General features: G+C 42.1%; 1 protein-coding gene across 3 annotated transcripts in view; it reads right to left on the reverse strand.

The window, feature by feature from the left end:
* THSD4 (thrombospondin type 1 domain containing 4) overlaps positions 1-14,168 on the reverse strand; it is a 303,076-nt gene extending 288,908 nt beyond the window's left edge. Inside the window, exons 1-4 of one of the 3 annotated variants that reach the window (XM_035336260.1) lie at positions 14,004-14,168; positions 13,513-13,614; positions 5,010-5,192; positions 2,525-2,629 (exon numbers count right to left, since the gene is read on the reverse strand). The gene's annotated coding sequence lies outside the window, so the exon portion shown is untranslated. Of the gene's footprint in view, positions 1-1,023; positions 1,046-2,524; positions 2,630-5,009; positions 5,193-13,512; positions 13,615-14,003 lie in introns of those variants that run through there. The other 2 variants (XM_035336261.1, XM_035336259.1) reach the window with 2 other exon arrangements.
* Between the last annotated feature and the right edge of the window lie 837 nt (positions 14,169-15,005).

Genomic DNA, 15,005 nt, shown 5'->3' on the forward strand with positions numbered 1-15,005 from the left:
CAGGGCGGCCGCCGCCGCCCCCTCAGGGAGCGGGGCCGCTGCTCCGACGTGCCGGGGGGCCGGCCGGGCATGGCGGGGCGCGCGGGGAACGCGCGAGGCCGCCCCGGGGCCGCCCCGGCCTCTGCCCTGTCCTGCCCTGCCCGGTACCGCCGCGTACACGGCCGGGCCCTGCAGGGAACGCGAGGGCGGCTGCCGCCCGCCGCGGTGCCGGGCGAAGGCCGCTGCCTCGGGCCGCACCGCTCAGCGCCTGAGAACGCCGCGCTCTTGCCCCTGTCGGGCCGAAGGGCTGAGACCTGAAACCAAGCCCGTCCTCAGTGTTAGGCTGGCTGCCACGTAGAAGCGGAGATGTTTTGGTAATATGTCAGTCAGCATCTGAAGGAAAAGGTGGTTTTGTCTCTCTGGTCCTGCTTTATATTAAGTATCCCAAACCTAAAATCCCTCAGGGTATGTTCGCTGAATAGCACAATAAAGCATCCAGCACGAGCTCTAACCTTAGAACCAGACAGTCACTGGCAATAGTTCATTGCAGCATTTAGTTTTATGCTTATTTATGACAAAATGTATTATTCTTGTGCTGGAATTGACCCAGCCAGGTGAACCCATTTGCTTTAGAACACACCAAAATAGGTTGCCTTTCCTTGGCAACATTCTGGGCTCAATTACGCTTGAACCCAGGCAAACCACTAAAAGACAAAGTGTTGACTGTGCTATTCATTGCAAATAAATAAATAGATTTTTAAAAAATCAATTTCCAAGCTCATGTGTAGCAGCAGGCACTCACCAAAAGATCAGCTCCGGAAAATGCACTTTCCCTTGTATGTTCACCAGGCACTGGCTACAGCACAGCACTCCCGAGCAGTTTCAGATGCCCCGTGGTCACCACAGCAGATCTTGGTTGTAAAAAGACAGCTGTAGACAGCTGTACGCTAAAGATTTGCAGGGCTTTCTCACAGGCAAAGAAAGGCTGTATTATAATGCTAAGAAAAGGGTAGTTATGCTACCTCCGAGAGATAGAGGTCTCACCTCTAGTAGGTACATGGGTCTGGAAACCACAGGACCAGAGAGAATTCTTCCAGTCCCTCCTGAGCAACGCTGCGGCTCGGTAACAGGTAACCTGTACCTGCGCTTCAGAAGCTAGGCTGGAGCCTGTTTGGCAGTAGTAGACTGCAGGAAGCAAATGCTACGCTGCTCTGGCCATGATATAATGCAGTACATAAATTATTGACTAACTACTAAGCCAGGTAGCATGTGAGCAAGAAGGGCTCTGGCAGCTTACGGTACTTTAGTTCTAATCTCTGCTACAGATTAGATGTTCCACTTCATCTGCTCCACCAATTACACAACTACTGTTTGTTACAGGGAGAGACATGACTGCGGCCAGATGGGCTAGAGGCGAGGGTTTCTTTTCAGGAGCAAAGACCTAAGAACTTAGGTATTAATAAATTAACAAGTATATTCGTTCAGCACACTGGGATTGCTCTGCTTGAGGCAGTTCCTAACTCTTGATGCTGGGGAAAGGTTATTTAAACTGTACCAGTCTGAAAATCAGCTACCTAGCTGTATCAGCCCTCAGGGAGGAGGACTCGCTTCTCTCTGAAGGGAAGCTGAACAGCATTAGCCTGCACACTGGCAGTCCCAGAGGCCTGCTCTCCTGGATGCTAATAGTATTCAGCAGAGTTGGAGTCTGACATTCATCATCTTATTATATTAAAGCACAGGGCACAAGGAGACCTTCTGACAAGCCAAGGAATTTGTCATCACTGTTTTCCCTTCCTCTTGTAGGATGCCTTTATTCTCATTTCCCTAATACCTCTGTTGTTTTCTGTTTGGCTTTCGGAATGATTGTTCCCTCCCAAGAGCTAATGCAATGTCCTATCTCTCACCCCTCCACCTCCTCCTCCCTTTTTGCCCGATGAACTGCTCAGAAGAGCACACATCGTGTTTTCTCAGCAGTGTAAGAGGAAGTTGTTGTCATGCTGCTGTGGGGGAGAGCAGCAGTTCTTCCCACACCTTATCTGTGCATCAGAACAGCTGATGCTAAATTTGTTGTTAACAATTGCAGAGCTATGAGTCTCATTAGACTGCAATGTTATCTGAAGTCTTTCATGGTTTACATAACAAATGTGGCTATGTACAAAAAAATAATGTGAACACACACACATTCAGGCTATGTCTGCTGTTTTCTTCCAGATGGACCTGAAGGGCATTGTGAAATAGCATCATTATTCCTAAAAGAGAGCAAAACATGAACGCTTGGAAGAAAAGAGCATCCACAAGGAGTTTAAATTATTATTTTTTCCTGCAGTAATCCACAAAGGAAATGTTTCTTTAAAGCTTTAATTTATTACCACAAGATGTAGAAAATAATGCATTTGATGAAAATGTAGAAATCCAAATCACCAAGCAAGGAAAGATCTGGGTGAGGACAGGAATCAACTTACTTGATCATTTGTTCCGTATGTGGTGATCAAACCACATCTTGTCTCCCAGTGTGTAGGCAAAGATAGCCACCAGCTCCACTTACCCAGCAAGCTGCAAAGGTTTGAGATGCAAGGGATATCGGGGTATTTTTTACTTCAAAAGCTGGAAGACTTCCCTGCTCAGGAGCCAGTTCTTTGGCCAGCTGCCACTGTAAAAGAATAGGAAAATATTTCAGTTGGTTTAATTAGGTAGTGCTACTTTGAAAATTCAGATAGATTACAGCACAAAATGATAAAACTGGCAGGCAGATAATAGGGTAGAACAAGAGTCTCCACCCTGTAGAACTCCACTGCCTCTCACTAGTCCTGAAGAAGAATCTCGCACTAATAATGGGAATGACTGTGCATAAAATTCCCCATTTAGATGAGGAAGGAGAGAACTTGAGAAAGATCAGATTGTAGTAGAGCAGGAAGTAACATTTCCCTTCCTTGACTTGTTTCAGCCACTTACTTGTTTCAATACTTCTTTCTGTTGCAGTGAGCTCTTTCTGCTTCATTTCCTTCTCTTTATGAGAGCAGGTGTCAAACACCGCAAAGAGTTACAAATCTGCTGCCTAGTATATGGAACACAGTGTCACATTTGCAACAGGCCCAGCACAGGTCAGTGGTGCAGTTAAGGCATGGAACCTGTAGTAGGTACCTTAGGCATGGTACCTACTACACAAGCTTCAGATTCTGAGATAGAAGGGGGGATGGAGGGAAGCAACCAGTGACAGGAAAGAATAAAACAAACACATACAAAATAAAAAATAACAACAAAAATAATAATAATACATGGAGACATCAGTTACCTGGTGGCCTGGAGAAAAACTGTAATTTTACAAAATTTTCTCTCCACCCCTAGATCAGTTTCTCTTTAAGTAGCAGTACTTGTAACAGTATATGACACCAAAGGAATAGTAAGTAACTCAGTTGCATCTTAGCTATGACGAACAGCAGTAGTTTTGTAATTCACACCCAGAAACTGTTCAGAAAAGCTTCCATTTTATGTCCCCAGTCTATGCCTTTCCCCAATAACAAGAGGTCCTTCTGCCTGTCAGATCCTTGTCTGAGAACAGAGATGCACAGAAAACGTAAAGCTTTTCAGCTAGACTGTCACGCTACAGAAACAGGAGAACACACCTGATTTACATTTATTTTACTTCACCTGAGGGGATGAGTTCCAGGAATGGCACTTCCCTGTGAGCTGCAGCAGCACTGACTCAAGGAAAACTCCATGAGAGCACGGCAGAGCAAGTTAACTTTCTAGCCATACAAAAATAATAATAATAATAAAAAGATTTCCTGCTTCCTCCTCGACACCTTTTGGTCGCACCAGAGGACTTCTCCATGTTCTGGATAAGCACCGGTTATGCAGACCATATCACTTGCTCTTACTACTGTGCTACGTATAAATAACTCAGTCCGGCTTTCTTACGGGGACTGACTCACTAGCTTTTTCTATTACCTTTTGCTGAACACCATCGTTTGTCCCTTCGAGCTAGTATTACAAAGTTTGTGTCAAATAACCTGTCTACACATGTTTCCTGCTTAAGCCTTCCTTTTAGAGCACCTTCCTCATAGCAGGAAAGGATACACAGATTTAGGTGAAGTAATAACACACATTTAGAAAACATGCGAATCATTCAACTGAGTGGCCTTTTCTGTTTGTATTTCTTATCTTTATCTAACAGTAAGACTGTAGACCCACAGCACACAGCACGTGCTGTTCTACATTTATTTTCCTTTGTTGTTTCTCAGCTGTACAATCTAAACTTTCTTTTACTGTATCTGTAACTATAACACATTCTAACATTTACACAGGGAGAGAGACTTGGCATAGTCCCGGGTGCAGTCTGTCTGCTGTCAGAGAAGCATTCTCCAACGGAGCCTACCAGCTTCAAGAGCTGGGAAATCTGCATTGCCTTTTTTACAACTTAGCTTCCTCTGAGAACAGCTGCGTACAGCTCTAGGGCTATTGGTAACTGTTAAATAGCTGGAGGGTTAGGCCGCAGTGTTGGAGCATTAGAAACCTGCTCATAACCAACTAGAGAGCCCCCAGTAAGTGGGAGCAAAGGGGGCCCAAGCAACAAAGCAGCCAGGCAGCAAGAAGCCCCTGAGCTAGGCAGCTGTGCCCACAGACACTGAATACTGCCGTGGAGAAGTTGTTAGAGCACAGGCCTTGGACCTTAGAAGTAATCACAGACTTGGGCATCCTTCAAAAGCTAGAAGCTGCAGATGCCCGCTCACCACCAGTCTTTGCCTAAGACATCTTTGTTTCCTCCGTATGCAAAGGGAGAGTTACAAAGACCTTAGGACAAGATCCAAAACATCCTGTGTGCTAAGCGAAAAGCAGCGGCAAAGGAAATACTGAGCAGAAGAGTGGTTGTAAACTCCCAACTCCCTCAAGATGCTCTTAAATCAGGACTCCGTTGGTGGGAAGGAACGGGCAGCCCTGCTTGTAGTGCGAATGTGTAGCAGTGCTGGCCACAATGGGCAGCAAGTGGCTAGAAGCTTCCCGTAAAGAAGCTCTGCAGGCAAGATACCCACCTCCGGTAAGCACCATGGAGATGGTTCCGGCAGAATCCTTGCGCCAGTTCTTGCTCTGCTCCTCACTCGCCACAAGTTTGTGCTTCTCTCAGTGCTGGAGCTCTACAACTGAGCCTTCTAGCTCGCGTGAGAGTTTCTGAATGGTAGCGAGGAAGTGGCTCTCCAGTGTGAGTTTTGACCCTTCTGGGTAGAGAATGCGAGACACATGGTTGGGACAAGTCTCTGGCACGTTAGCTGCCTTTGTGAAGTTATTTGCTGATTCAGAGGTGTGAAAATTCTAAAAAACACTGTGGAGGCAATGGCACTGCTTGTGGTACTGAAACAGCATGGACTCCTCCCGGGTCGATATGACTTCATAAATATTGACTTTGGATAAAGCTTCTGACACAATTTTGGTGATGGGTTTTGTTTTATTATTTTTTTTCCTCTCTTTTTCCCTTCCAAGTGGGTTCCCAGAGCTAATTTGCTTAAGGCAACATACATGACACAAGAACAGTGTTGCAAGTGCATGGTCATGAAATTAAAAAAGACTGGATTATTGTTAGTTGGGATTTCATGCTTTGCTTGATTTACTCTGGATTCTTTGTCACCTCACTGCTATTCTTGCCAACACATCTCAGAGGGCTATTGATTAAGGGCCAAAATAATGTTTTCAAGGCTTTTCTGACTTTTACCCTTATCAGTTGCTGTTTTCTCCCCTCTCCATAGAAGCAGTATGCTTTTACCATCAATCCTTTTACTCATTAAATCATCTAAGCAACAACTAGCCACATTCTAGGCCCGATTCTTTTCTCATTTGGAGCAGCATGAAAATTAAAGCAATGTAACTTCCTTCAGTGCAATGATTCCTATGCAGTTATTAGGTGTAGCATACTCCAGAAAGGTACTGCTTTCCTCTCTGTGACATGATATGATTGTCGTAGTGTGCTAGTACATGAGTTCACAGCCACAACAACACACCCAACCAACACACGCTTCACCCAGTGCCCTGATCCAGTGCAAAAGTGATAGGAGGTTACAAGTACACCAAATAACTGTTTTCTTTCTTTAGAGGGAAAGTCAGGCACTTTTTCCCCTAGAAAAGCACTTCAGGATTGCCGTAGTGTTGAACACGCCTAGGTGTCTTGCTGAATCAGGCACAAACTTCTACTCTTTTATTCTCAGAGCAGGGCTAAACCAAGAGAAGAGGGCAGGCAATAACTACATCTGAGAAGACAAGAGACTAAATGCAAAATAAGTAATAGCTATGCTCTTCTTTGGCAAGGGCCAAGGTAGCGTGGTAGACTCCAGCAGTATTTCCAGGAATGCAATAATCAAGTATTTAATATTCAATTTGTACTCATTATTCCTTGCCCCTGCATTTCAGCGCACATCACTGCACCTATGTCAGAGACACACACAGTCCCCAGACCAAACTTGCTTTTCCATTTTGGACAGAGGCTGTTTCCATACAGCTTTTATCCACACTACCCACTTTTTTGATTTACTGATTCGTAACAGAACTTAAAGTTATCTGAAAACCTCTGCTGCTGAGAAAAGATTGAGTATCCATACCCAAACACTCACTGAATGTCTAACCTGGAGATCAATATCCATCGACTGAGGTTGTGTGATGTGGCTCTGATGAGACACTTGAATACAAGTCATTGGCAAGAGCACTCCTGTCATCATTTTTTGTCATGCTGTCAGCTGGCAACTTGATGCTAAATAGTTTAACATTCGTATCAGCAATTCAGTCCGGATATTAATTTGAAGCAGAAGAGAGTTGTTTACAAAAAGTAAATAAAAGGCTTGTGAATGATGTAAGTGCTGAGCTATGGGCTTTCTTCCCCATGCAGTGAACATGCCTAGATGTTTTTCCCCTGATTCATGAAAACAGTTGGACCATAAGCAACCTGCGTACTGATCTGCAGGCAAATCTTATGTCAAAACAGTGGTCTATCCCCAAAACATTTTCAGTGCATGAGGAACAGCATGAAACAAAAACACTGCTGTTACCCCTCCCCTGTACCTCCTGAGCATTAACAGGTCTGCATCATCTTTTACTCTCACAGGAGGGTGTTAACCCTCATCCCGTCACACTTTCCATTCTGCACTGAGAAGAATAAAAGTGAATTGAACGCTGTGTACTGTCTGAATTCACAGGTTATTAAAAAGAGAAAGAGAAGACAGTGGAAAATGGACGCGTGTTTGATTTCACGTTCTAAAGAGAAGGGTTTTTAAGGATGAGGCATGTGCCTACAGCAGTTCACGGAGGGTATGTACAAATCATCCTTCTACATAAATGGTCATGGCCAAGACTATCCAGCTGCTTTGTAACATACTTCTACTCTGAAAAGTTGTATTTACAGCCAAAATGCTCTGAGCATAATGTGAACAAGATTTTACCCTGTCCACTGCAGAAAGAGGGAGTTGTTTTGGGCCAAAATACCAAGACATTCCACACAACTCACAAACACTATTCCCTCATCTAATAAGCCTGCCCCGGTAAAGATTCTTAAACCAGAGATTCCTACCCATTTGTTCATAAAAAGACTACCTGTGCGGTAACTAGAACTCATAGAATCATAGAATCATAGAATATCCTGAGTTGGAAGGGACCCTTAAGGATCATCAAGTCCAACTCTCGACACCGCACAGGTCTACCCAAAAGTTCAGACCATGTGACTAAGTGCACAGTCCAATCTCTTCTTAAATTCAGACAGGCTCGGTGCAGTGACCACTTCCCTGGGGAGCCTGTTCCAGTGTGCAACCACCCTCTCTGTGAAGAACCCCCTCCTGACGTCCAGCCTAAATTTCCCCTGCCTCAGCTTAACCCTGTTCCCGCGGGTCCTGTCACTAGTGTTAATGGAGAAAAGGTCTCCTGCCTCTTGACAACCCCTTACGAGGAAGTTGTAGACTGCGATGAGGTCTCCCCTCAGCCTCCTCTTCTCCAGGCTGAACAGGCCCAGTGACCTCAGCCGTTCCTCGTACGTCTTCCCCTCCAGGCCTTTCACCATCTTCGTAGCCCTCCTCTGGACACTCTCCAACAGTTTCATGTCCTTTTTATACTGTGGTGCCCAGAACTGCACACAGTACTCGAGGTGAGGCCGCACCAGCGCAGAGTAGAGCGGGACAATCACCTCCCTTGACCTACTAGCGATGCCGTGCTTGATGCACCCCAGGACACGGTTGGCCCTCCTGGCTGCCAGGGCACACTGCTGGCTCATATTCAACTTGCTGTCTACCACGACCCCCAGATCCTTCTCTTCTAGGCTGCTCTCCAGCGTCTCATCGCCCAGTCTGTACATGCAGACTCCTAACACAGTTGAATATTTTCTATGCTAGAGATTCAGACTGTACATTTAGGAATTTATATCAGCAGCACATAATTTAGCAACTATAGGATCCACAATCTCTAACTGCCTAACATGCAACAGTTTAATCAAGTCTGGTTAACCACAAGTGACAAACAATTCTTGTAAAAACACAGACTTCCTTTTATTTCAGTTCAGGCTATTAAGAACTATTAAGCTGTAATGAACTGTTAAAATCCTGCTTTTTCTCTTTATTCAGCTTCAGAGGTGCAAAACAGGTTGCCAGTACAGTTTTCTTCTTATCTTTCTCCAAAAATCTCACACAAATAGCAGATACTTCATAGCAGGAAGGATCTTTTCCCTGAGATAGCACAGCATAGCTGAGCTGCTCTAGCGATGCGGAGAGGCACAGTCCCTCCAGCCACACCGTGTTTCTTTCATCTTGTGCAGAGCCCCATCTATCTCCAGCCTGTCCCCTACCCATGCACGGCACAAGGAGAAGCTGTCAGGTGAAACTTGCCCCAAAGCTGGCCTCCAGTCAGGGCCGGACCCCACACAGCCAAGGGCTGAGCGCCAGTGAGAGCCCTCCCAACAAGCGCTTGTGCAACAGACAGCTAACTGCCTCTTCTCCCCTCTTCTCTAAAAAATAAAAAAATATCTGACCTCATAAAAGCTGTAGCTTCTAAACCTTGAATCATCTGCGACAGTGAAATAAAGAGAGAAACAAAGGGCATGGGGAGGAGACAGATAAGATTTTGCTGCATTTGAAGAATAACATGAGGATAAATTAGCCAGCCAGCATTCATCTGTTGTCTTCCTTTGTGCATAATGTAAACAGAATTCAGTTCCCTTCAAGTAGATGGTCTGTACATTCCAAGCACTTTAAATGGGGGATGAGCACAGGCAAGCACAAGTGGATGAGGAGATAGGGGCTTTTTTTTTTTTTTTTAAATCATCTCAGTGGAGGCACATTGTTAGGGCTAGTGTGTACTACATAGCACACAATAAAACACCCGAACTCTGCTTCGCTGCTCTACCTTCCCATAAAAACCTAATTTACACAGTATCAACATCTGCTTAGCAGAAGGACAATTACACAAGTATGTGTGTACATATGTGGACACACACAGGATCCCATTAGATAGCCTCTCATAAGTTTTAAAGAAGTGAATAGAAGTTATTAAACATTTAAGTACTGTTTTGGAAGGCATTCTGCTCATCTTGGAGGAGCACTTTAGAGATTTTTAGTGAGTAAATGTTAGCCTCTCCACTACCAAATATCTGTAATGGCCAAATTCCTTGAAGTAGGCACTGCTATTTCTTCTCATGAAAAATATTTCCTTATGCATTTCAGCTGCACAGAAAAGAAAATAAGTTTACATGTAGCTTTGAACAGATGCTTATAGACACAAAAGAAGAAAACTTCAGAGCTATGTAGCGATTTTTCTATTTATAGCGTTTGTGCATGTTAAGTTTACAGTTCCTGCAGTTCATTGCAGTTTTGTGGGATTAATTAAAATCCTCCTACAAAATCAGACAAACAAGAGAAGTGGCGGGAGAGAAACTGTGTGCTTTATGTACTGTTTATTCGTCTTCAATGAAGTCTGTCCCATGTATACAATCAAACATCTGTGGAAAGTCTGCCTTTTGACCAAAGCAATCACTCTCTGCATTCCAGTTTTGGTAGCTGGTTCTTTTACTTGCATGTGTTGTGTATTGTGCATGCACACATATGTGGCTTGGGCATACTTCTCACAAATGAAAGAAAAGAAGTGAGACAGTTTTCATGACATTTTGTTAACATAAAAGCCAAAAAAACTTCAGTCCATACCACGCAGACAATGTTTTAGAAACTTCCACTCTGAGATCCTATAGGAATTAAGTAGCCTTTGTAAGTCATATGTCATAGTTACCTTGATGCGAGAACGAATAATCACCTAGATCATATTTACCCTCTACATTTGTGTAGAATCTTCCAACACATGAGATGATCCAAATGCAATGAAATCAATTAAGAAATACAATGTGGATTTCAGCCAGCTGGACCAGAGCCTTACACTGTGAGCAAGAAGCAACTTATATTCAATTATTATATATATAAAAATATTAAAAAAAAAAAAAAAAAAAAGATGGGCCCGTGATTACTTAACCGCTAATATTCCTCAGGGCTCTAAAGAAGAGCACAGTTTGTTTCCCAGTTGATTTAACTCCATCTGACCTGAAGTTGTTCACTTTGGTAACTTACATGTTTCTCTTTCTGATGGAATGAGGCATTTCACTCTTCTCAGGTACAACTTGCAACACACAGAATACAGAATAGTACCAATAAACTCTGAGTGAAACCCCACAAGCAACATCCTTGCCTTAGGACTTTGAGACCAGTGAGATGAAGTAAATATTTCAGGCCAACTTCACTACTGAGTTGAGAGAATCATACCAATAAAGAAGGGAAATCTTCTGGCTGAGAAAAAGAGGAGTCTGCCTAGTCCTCCATCTGTTCAACAGACAGATGTAAAGAGCTGCAACGAATTCTACCTGTTCTGGTCTCATTTCTCAAATTTGAGTTGTGTCCACATGGATGGCAAGAATTCCACATCTACATTCAGTGCACATCACTACACTGTGTTCAACAGAACAGAGTAAAACATCTTAACCGAACAAGTATCCATGTGCACGTCAGTTGTGCAGTTTAAAAGGTAGACAGCGTGTAAAAGAATGAGAAAATTTTATAGTAACATAAAATCAGCTATTTGTATAACACATTTTAGATACTTCTACCTGAATAAAATATATTTTTCTCATCATTTAGAACAGAAGACAGATGTTTTTTAAATTTTAAAGTTTAAAGTTTGTTTTTGATGTCATTCAGCAAAAAGATGTTGCAATTCCCTTGATCCTGTGTGAGACTACCACATTCTAAAAAGATGCCATAACCAGTAAAAGAATCTGCCTCCATTAACAATCTGTTTCTACAGTAACAGAAATAACATTTCTCCCGTCTACCATCTCCGTACCAAAAATACCATGTATTATCTTACATAACTACCAACTAGATTGCAGTAAAACAGACTGTTTAAATGGGTATTAAAATAGCTCCAAGTGATTTGGGTATTACTTTCCATTATTATGTAATTTACTTCCCCTATTTCTTTAGCAATCACTGCATCTTTTGGAACATTGTGCAGCTCAGAGCCAGAGCACAACTGGATCAGCACCCTAACTTCTATACTGCACCACAGAAGCATCTAGAGGTCGTGCCTACCTTATGAAGTATTCTTCCAAGGCTCAGTGTTCATCTATTAAGAAAACAGTATAGTTCCATTTATTTTTCTTCAGTAGGGTTCCTTTTGAAAGTTTAACATTTTCTACTAAAATTATGGATACAAGTTCAACTTTGAGAAAGCTAGAGAAAAACCTGTATATATATTATATACGCTGTCTGCACAGTGAGTCAGAGCCCAAGCACAGCTTGTCAACACAAGTACCTAGAGCCAAGTCATAACCTCCACTTTAAGGTGTGGATTAGATGAAAGGATTAGAAAACGTATTACAATGTCCAGAAATCTGTCAGAGGGAGGGAGAGATCTTCAATCTTAAGTAGCAATATGCTCTGCTTCCTATATTCCTATTGTGCATTTGTGGAATCCAGGTTACAGTGGGACGTCAGCTGGAGCAGAATAGTTGCTGGAGACCCCAGCTCTGCATGTTTTTGATGCACCCATAGAAATGCTCTGCAGAAGCAACTCAGTAAGATACAATGCCTTCCCCCCCCCCACCTGCCCAAACTCACAGCTGCCTGGTATGTGCAATGAAGAAAATGAAGCTGCTCAGCCAATGCACTATATTTTGGATGGGACAATCCCATGCATACTTTGAGACCTAGAGAATTTCCTGACAGATTATGAAATAATTAGTTGGCCAGAGATCCAGCCCTGGGCCCATTCTGTAGGCAAACTTTATTCCCTCTCAATGTCTGACCGAAGCTGGATAGAAAAGCTGTTTTCTTTCCCCTTAGGGAAACTTGATAGTTTTGAGATTGTGGGGTTTCCAAATTTATTTATTTTTTTAAAGTTAAAGTGAAACATAAGTTCCCTATTTGTTTATTCAATATTTCTCTTGATTTCTCACTTTTGTCCTACAATTTCCTACAGGAAGGAATCAGAGGGAAGAAAGGTTGGGAAAGGATGAGAGAATGACAGCAATCCTCCACTCCCACCAATCTTCAACTATTTGTTAAAAATTTTTTAATACGAGAAAAGGTGGAGATTAGTAAGAAAATGAGTAAGTGCAAAAAAAATGCCTTTTTCTAATTGCTGAAATAACCCAAATGTAACCCAGTGAAGATTCAAACTGTAAAGTCCAATCCATCAAAGGCAATAAATGCAAATAATTACACAGAGGTTTTGGAATTCCAAGATTACTGTTAGTACAAGGTTAAACCAAGCTCCAAAAGAACTTCTTTAGCAGCAGGTAGAAGAAAACTTACCAAAAATCTTTCAATAATAATGAGGCCTTTTCAACTTTGCTGACACCAGATAGAAATGTTTTGGAGAACAAAAAAAGGAAAAAGGCTGACACAATTTAGAAGTAATTCTTCTTTATGGTCACAGTAGACTGATGAAGGATGTATTTATTATAGGATGCATAGGATTGCATAGAACTGCAGGAGGTATTGCAATATATATTGCGATGTTCTGAAATTGTAAGACTTGAAGCAGAAGGATTAAATAGAATTTGTGACAGAAATGGTTTTAGAAGACATTGTTGAAGAAAAAGAAGAGACTTTCAGGATGTAGTACATTGTCTTTTAGACCTATTTCAAAAACACTGGTGACATTTTGTGCTTAAAAGAAGCCGAAAAATTACTTCTGTGGTCACTAATGTAAAAAAGAAGCAGAAAACCAAAGGTGGGTCAAATAAGTGGAGTCAGATGCAGACAGTTTCATGGTAGGTGCAATGACTTTGAGATTCTTTTAATCAGATTCATTCTGACTGACATCGGTTTGGGCGTTGATATCAAGTTACCTTAGAAATCTCAATTGTAAGAAGTGCTAAAGTCACTGCTGCTAAGAATTGAGAACATTGATCTTCAATTGCTAAAAAGGTCTGACATCTCCCAGAGAAAAATCCCCAGTATTTTGCAAAACTAAGCGTTTCAGTGGATATATATAATCTTTTCAAATACGCAAAGAGGAGGTCTTTTTTACCTGGTGGTAAATGAAGTTCTATACAACTTCTACTGGTGAGAGATCAAGACATGAAATCAAGAGATACTGATCTAGGTAATGAAAGGCATGTTAGGCCACAAGCTTGCTTTTCTGCATGTATTCCATGAGGCACAGAAAAAAAATCCTTCTTTAATAAAACTGTAACTAACCTTTGTTAAATATCTTATTTTTAAGTGGTATTGTATGATGGCAAGGAAGTTGTTTATTAGTGTGATTTGTGATAATACAAGTAAGGACCTCCTGCCCTGGCCTGCCTGCTTGTTTTCTCTGTCAGAAGCTTCTGCACCTTGATGAATTTTCCACAATAGTATGCTTGGCGTTGTTCAAAATCGATTCAAGATTAATTAAATCTCAGCAGTGACTGATCTGTTGAGAGCATCTTTTTTTTTTTTTTTTTTTTTTTTTTTTTCCAGGAAGTACAATAGACTAGTACTTCAAAAGCATTTATCTTGGGAGTGTTCTGTGTATACATTGTTCAGAATTTAGTATTGCCTAAACATTCAGACAACTGTACAAGCAAACAATTGTTCTTCATCAGGTTCCACAGGACACCCAGCCCATCTATGGAGTACAGTACAGCTTCTTGAAGACTGCCTGCTCTCCTAGCACACCAAGTCCCTGTCCAGAAAGATGGGTCTTTGAATCATACAGCTATGGGCAACAAGAAACAAAGAACACAGATCAGAGCAACGCTTTCATGATATTGTACCTTGCTGGGTCCAACTGCAGCAACATCACCTGGGAAAAAGGTCACTGCTCAGGTACGGCAATAACTCAAAAGCCCACGTACTGCCTTCTCACTTGCTTCACCATGAAGTTACAGGAAAACCCAGCGAAGACCATCTGCCCATCCTTGCTCAGGGCAGGTTAAGATTATGATCATGTACAGACATCTTCCTTATACATTTCATAGTTGTTTAGACAAGAAATAAAACATGGACCTCAACCTGCTATAAGAGACCCTTCAACAGCACACAGCTTCTTTCTGTAGCTTAGAATAGTTTACAAAATACAAAATCTTGATATTATTACTGTTCTTTCTTATCAGACAAGATTTGGAACATGCTACAGTTAGAAGCAAATACCTTTGTAATGGAAATAATAAATATGAAATAACTGCAGGAGATAAGGAAGCCTAAAATAAACACCAAAATCTGTAGTGCATCTAGGAACATCCTTCACCACAGGAAAAAAGAAAAAAAAAATAATCAATCTCACATCAGTGGATTTTTTGACAAGGTGGAAGAACCATCTCTTCCTGGAGTGATCTTGAACTGATTCCAAATGCTGTTCAGTTTGGCTGTCCAAGGATGGTTCATTTATCAATGAACTCTAGGAAATACAAGGTACACACCATCCAAGGCTGTCATAATTCTGCACTTTCAAGGCTGCTGTGAGACTGAGGGAGCTCGTGGATCATGACAGAAAATCAACACAAAATAGAGTCAGCATATAACTTCATCAGATTTACT

The sequence above is a fragment of the Oxyura jamaicensis genome, chromosome 10 (assembly GCF_011077185.1).
Source record: "Oxyura jamaicensis isolate SHBP4307 breed ruddy duck chromosome 10, BPBGC_Ojam_1.0, whole genome shotgun sequence".
Classification (NCBI taxonomy): Eukaryota; Metazoa; Chordata; class Aves; order Anseriformes; family Anatidae; genus Oxyura; species Oxyura jamaicensis.